Below are 6250 nucleotides of genomic sequence, written 5' to 3' on the forward strand. Positions count from 1 at the left end.
CGCTAAGCATAGCACTCCCATTGATCTGTTTGTTTTTGTTCTGGAGGGTCTGGGGTTTCTTTATTTGACAGGTGTTGGATCAGTGTGAGTGAGATACCTAAATACCTTGTAGATAGTCTTGAATTACTATAACGTCCTCAGTAAGGAGTAAAGATCAGACCCCGTTTCAAGCTGTTGCGTGGGCAAGGGGAGTGCTCCAGCCCGGTGGAAATACTGCTCGTCTGTTTGCTTATGCAACTGAAATAAACTGGGGGAGGGGAGCAAAAGTTACCCAAGTGTCTGGCTTTGAGTAAGGGAGGTTTGCTCAGCAGGCTCTCACATGCTGTTGAAAGTGTCTGTTGGAGAATTCCTGAATCAGGTCCCAGGGAGCTGCAGGCATGAAAGGCATGAAAGCCACTAAGGCATCTCTCCCCTGTGGGCTCTCCTCTGCCTGTCCCAACCTCCTCTCCCCAAATCCTCACACACGTTAAAAAACACAACCTGCCCTGGGCAGGAGCGTGTCAGCAAAGACCCAGGGGTTTTGCAGAAACTCGAGCAGCGGTTTGCTTCACCCACATCCTGGCACCTTGTGTTCCCTGTGCGAGCATGGGTCGGCCTGACCCGTCTGATTGCTCCATCTCCAAGACATGGCAGCTGGAAGTATTTTTAGTGCTCTGGCTCTTTACCACCAAGAACAAAAATTTGGTGATTGCTGAGATTGTGGCTTTTCAGCTTTCTTCAAGTCAAGATTTGACAGTAGGATTTGGGGCTTGGCTTGGTTTTTCAAGGCCATGGGAGAAAAGAAATCAAGAGGCAAAATCAGTATTAGGGTGGGGAAAGCCCCGTGGCCAACTGTGTTCAGATATAACAAGGCAGGGTGTTATCCCATTTTTCAGTTGTGCCCTCACCACAGATGCTCCAGCCAAAAAACAAGAACATCACTGCAACGCTGTCTCCAAGTTAAGTACGTTTTGCATGTTAACCTAGCGGGGGGGAAAAAAACAGTACAAAGAAGCAAACTTCAGAGCCGATTTGTTTAAACATTAAAATCCCTGATTACTGCATGTTCCCAAAAGTACAGGACAGTGGTCTCTCTACTTAGAACACGCAGTGAGAGAGCTCAGAAGAGCTAAAAATATTAACAAAATTGCCATAGAGGCATTCAAAAATCACGAGTCACATCCCACCCAAAATGATGAGACCTTTTCAGGATTCACTTGGATTCAGTATACTCTACAGCTGCAACATCTCTTCTGCGCTGGTTTGTTACCATATTCAGGGCTTTCTCTTCCCTGCATTGCAGGAACAAACGTACAAACAGCGGAGAGGTGCGTTCTTGGGGAAAAGCTGTGACTTCTCGCATCGTTAAATACCTCTCGGAGCTGGATTTAAGGTACGCTGCAGTGAAACATGAACAAAGTGCAGACATCCCTCGCCGGCAGGCAGGGTGCTACCAAGTGTCCACTCGCCACTGGGATCCCCGGTCTGGGGTCTGGATGCAACCCAAGAAATCGGGCTGGGTTTGAGCATCCTGCTGTGTCCCTGGACCACCCTTGGCCAGGTTTTTGGGTACCCTGCAGCAGATGAGCTTTTCGCCCAGAAAACACACAGTATGGGGGTGGGAGAACCCTGGCGGGTCGGTGGTACCTGGTGGGGTCTGTGCCGGGCTGCCCTTCCCGGCCATCAGCCTACAGTGATGGGGGCTTGAGGGTCCGTCTGCCCATGGACCTCAAGCCCCATCTTCTTACAGGTCTGTAGCTCTTATTACAGAGGTCACGGTAATTTGGGAAACACTCCTCCTCGCCCCCATGGTGCAAGACTGCTGTTCAAACAGCAGCCTGAGGGGAAAAGCAAAGCACAGGGATGTGCCCAAGGTTGGTGCTGAGCTGCCTCCTGTGCTGGCACTGCAATGGTGTGCTGGGCATAGGCCCCCCTTCCATCCCAGTATTAAAACTGGTGGACCCAGTGGTCCCACAAGCCTGAAGGTAACATACACACACACACACACAGACCAAAGCAAATGTCTCAGACCAGTGGGGAAAACAGGGTGCAATGTGCAGAAGTGCGATACCCGCCTGAAAGCCGGGTAAAACATGAGCAGCTGTCATCATCCCCGCCGTGATTAATGCTCATCCAGACCTTAAACTGCAGCTTCACAGCCTTGTAAAACCAACCAAGAGCGCCCAGCATTCCTGAGCTATAAAAGGCTCAGGAATTCATTGACTCGAGGTATGAAAGACCACAAGCTATTTTCTTTCATACCGACCACTTCAGCTTTAGATGAATAAAATATCAGCGCACATATTTTCCAGAGTAACCCTGCGTGGCCCTGCTGCAGCCCGGACCTCGATCCTTTGCCAGCGCCCTCCACTTTGACACAAAGCAGGGCAGCAATGAGAGATGAGACTCGGGTCTGTATCAGCCCCCCATCTTGTGAGGGTCTGAGGACCCACGGCAAAGCTCAGTGCTGGACAGGAGCTTGTGTTTTCCTGGGTACCGCTGGGAGAGGCAACAACAGAGCTAACAGCAAGCGAAAAGCTGGGGGATGGCTGTGCCACCAGCTCTCCTAGGAGGTCATGCCCACACCTGGCCATCGTGGTGGCTTTCCTGGCTGCTCGGTGGCCTCTTTGACTCCCCATTCACGGCCTCCCCGGTGCCCGCGTGCCCTGGGAGCGCTCTTGGGCCCCTGCAGAAGTGGGGTGGGCAGCTGGTGACCCTCCAGGCATGTGAAGCTTCTCGTGGGACAGCTGGGCTTGGGGCGAGGACGGGGGACTGCAGAGGCGGCCAACATCCCCCTGGCAGTCCCCGGTTTGGGACTTGATCAACCTAGGCAGGAGAAATCCCACCGGGAGGAAGTGCCGGGAGGGAGAAGGATGTCACAGGGTGTGAGGAGATGGAGGTCCCCTCCCTTGGCCCGGTTATTCAGAATATTTTTAAGAAGAGCCATTCTGGTAGGCTCACTCTTATAATCTCATTGCGATTTTGTGCGAAAAAAAAAATTTGCTCAGGTTTTTCCTGAGCAATTTCCAGCAAATTTTCCACCATTTCCCCATGTTTCCCTGTTTAGTTTTAAGACTGAACAGCTCAGAGGAAGGGGCTGCCCTCATTTAGGTGTTTGTACAGCACCTTGCACAGTGGGACCATGTGTGCTGGCCCAAAAGCACTGTCTTAAGCTGTAAATCATAATATTTGATTACTATTATTATTGTTTATTACTATTATTATTATTAATTATCTGTGCACACAATGCTCAGGTAATGAATTCCACCTGAACTTATAGCACACCCAGAAATGAGCTGGCCAAACACCAAATCCAGTGGTTTTCTGCTCTTATTGGAGGGTTGGTGACCACCATGTCTTTACTCTGACGCTGTCTATGCCCCGAGCCCATCAAAGCAGCAGTGGGACCTGGTGACCCCATGGGGAACACTGAGCACCTGAACTGGCTGCCCCGGGACTGTCAAAGGAGCAGGATCAGGCCGCCATCCAGGTGCAGACCCCGGCTGCAGGAAGCCTTCCTCTCCTTGCTGCTGGGCGAAGCAGGATGCAGGGATGGGGAACCCCCAGGGCCTGTGGGTCTGGCCACCTCTCACAGGGGCTAGAGAAGGGCCCATGGACAGGACACGCTCGCCCCACACCTGCAGGGAGCCCGTGTTGTGTGGGTTTGGCCCCACTCAGGTTTGGGGCTGAAGCAGGTTAGAAAGCTGAAGCCACCACCTGCACAAACCCAGGTCTGGGGTGGACATGATGCCCGGGGCAGCAGTAACCTGTCTGCTCCCTCAGTGGGGAATGGGGTGAGCAGAGGGGGCTGCGGTGGGCTGTCCCCATCCGTGCCCTGCTCCTCCACAGGGACACATCATCATCCATGTCCTGCTCCTCTGCAGAGACACCTTTCCATTCATGCCTTAGTCCTCTGCAGGGAAACATCCCTGCCCATGGCCTGTTTTCCTGCAGGGACACATCCTCATCCATGTCCTGCTTCTCCACAGGGACATGTCCCCATCCATGACCCTGCCCCTCTGCAGGGACACATCCCCACCCGTACCTTGTTTTCCTGCAGGGATACATCCCTATCCATTCCCTGTTTCCCTGCAAGGACACGTTCCCCGTCCATGCCCTGTTCCTCTGCAGGCCATGCCCTCGTCCCCCACCGTGCTTATCCGTGCTGCTGCTGCAGGCTGGCAGGCTCATCCTTGCAGCACTCGTCCTCACCCTGCCTCTCTGCTCCATCCTTCTCACCCTGCTGCCTCCTACATCGTTTTCTGACTCAACCCTGCCAGAAACGGGGGGAAAGCCCAGGCGTTCAGGCCCTTGTGTGCCACCATTTCCCCATGTTTCCCTGTTTAGTTTTAAGACTGAACAGCTCGAAGGAAGGGGCTGCTCTCATTTAGGTGTTTGTACAGCACCTTGCACAGTGGGACCATGTGTGCTGGCCCAAAAGCACTGTCTTAAGCTGTAAACCATAATATTTGATTACTATTATTATTGTTTATTACTATTATTATTATTAATTATCTGTGCACCAGCTCAGTGCACCTCTGCTTTTAAAATGAAATCATTGTACAGGTTCCCCAAGCTGAAATCTGGCACAGAAGTAAGAGCCCTTTCACTTAGGTGTTAAATAATGCCTCACCCCCACCACAGGGCTTTTTTTAGATGGATGAGCCTTTATTTTCAGATGCCATGAGCTCCTTATCATGTTACCCAGATGGCTGTGTGCACGCTGGCTCTTCTCCTGCCCACAGGGCCCTGCAGCCTCACCCGACCCCGGCTGGAGCTGCACCACCAGCCTCCCTCGTCCCTGTCCCCATCCACCATCAAGAGGTCCTCAGTGCCATTCTCCAGAGGCCACGCGCCAACTTCTGGGCAAAGCCAGCCGGCAGCGAGGGGTCTGCCCGTGTGCTGGAGCAGCGCGGGAGACGCTCCCCCCTGCTGCCCCGTCCTGCCGGCTCTTCCCTGGCACTTAAATTGGGAAGGCACCGGGATGGGGGTCATGGTCATTTTGTGTTTGTACAGCACGCAGCATGGTCGGATTTTGGTGTGAAAGGTGGCTCCAGCCTGTAATGGTGACAATGATGTAATAGTAAGAGTAATATGGTAATGGTAGTAGTAGTAATAGTGATAGCAATAGCAATAGTAGAGGAAGAGGTAGAGGAGTAAGAATGAGAATGAGAATAAGAATAAGAATAGGAATTGAAATAGGAACAAGAAAATAAGAAAAGCAATAAGAATAGGAATAAGAAATTCAGTTCATCATAGGGAACAAGAAAATGAATAAGAATAAGAAAAGAAATTCAGTATATCACAGGGAAAAAGAAAACGAATAAGAATGAGAAAGAGAACAATAAATTTGTTCACCACAAGTGGCAAAAGAAGGGTTTGAAGGTGAAGAATTTGATTCCAGAGTGTGCTGCATGTCCATGCAAGGGGAAAATCGTCTGTTATCCCCTGGTGACCACTGGCTGTGTCCAGGCCAGCTCAAACTTAGGCCTTTCCAGCTAAAAATCTCAACCTGAGCACAGGGTTTGAATCTGTATGGAGAAAATGGGATGATGCGCTCGCAGGAACTGGGCTGTATTTGAAAACTCTTTATTTTATTACATAGCCTCTGGGCGTGTAAGTCCTCCTTTCCTCACCATCCAGTCGACTGATTCCGACCCAAAACAGCTACCACAGGCTGGGTTCATTTCAGTTTTAGAGAGGAATTTCATATACCTCTTTAGAGCAAACACTTCCCAGCACTTGGCAGCCTTCACCCGGCACACGTCGGCTTTCTCCTTGGATCCTTCACCAGCAGCAAGATTTTTCCCATGTGAAAAATGCACTTGAAGTCCTAAGTAGAAGAGATTTTTTTCAGACACAGAGACTCACCCCCAGCTCATTGGGGAGAGAATGCTGTTTTGGGGCCTCCCCCAGGACCAGCTCCGGCATCGCACTGCACTGGGCATCCATCAGTGGGACCTGCTCTGGGGTCCCAGAGCCCCTCGGCAGCGCTGTGTTATCATGTGCAAAAATCGTGACACGTGGCTAGTCCCTCTTGATCCCGGCAGAGGTGGCGCGGAAAGGCACAGCAGCCCTGGAGTTGCTCAGGCACCGACCAGCAGCTGGGAATCCCCTCGGCAATCTCCTCCTCACCTCACCGGCTCCGTGTGTCCCCTGTGCCAGCCCGTGGGACTATCAGGGAAGCACCGCGGAGCTTCCACCCATCACCAAATGCATTTGCGGGGACTGCAGGCGTTCTCCCTTGTGCTGGTGAAACATCTCTGTCAGA

Source organism: Pygoscelis adeliae, unplaced genomic scaffold (assembly GCF_000699105.1).
Source record: "Pygoscelis adeliae isolate BGI_AS28 unplaced genomic scaffold, ASM69910v1 Scaffold141, whole genome shotgun sequence".
Classification (NCBI taxonomy): domain Eukaryota; kingdom Metazoa; phylum Chordata; class Aves; order Sphenisciformes; family Spheniscidae; genus Pygoscelis; species Pygoscelis adeliae.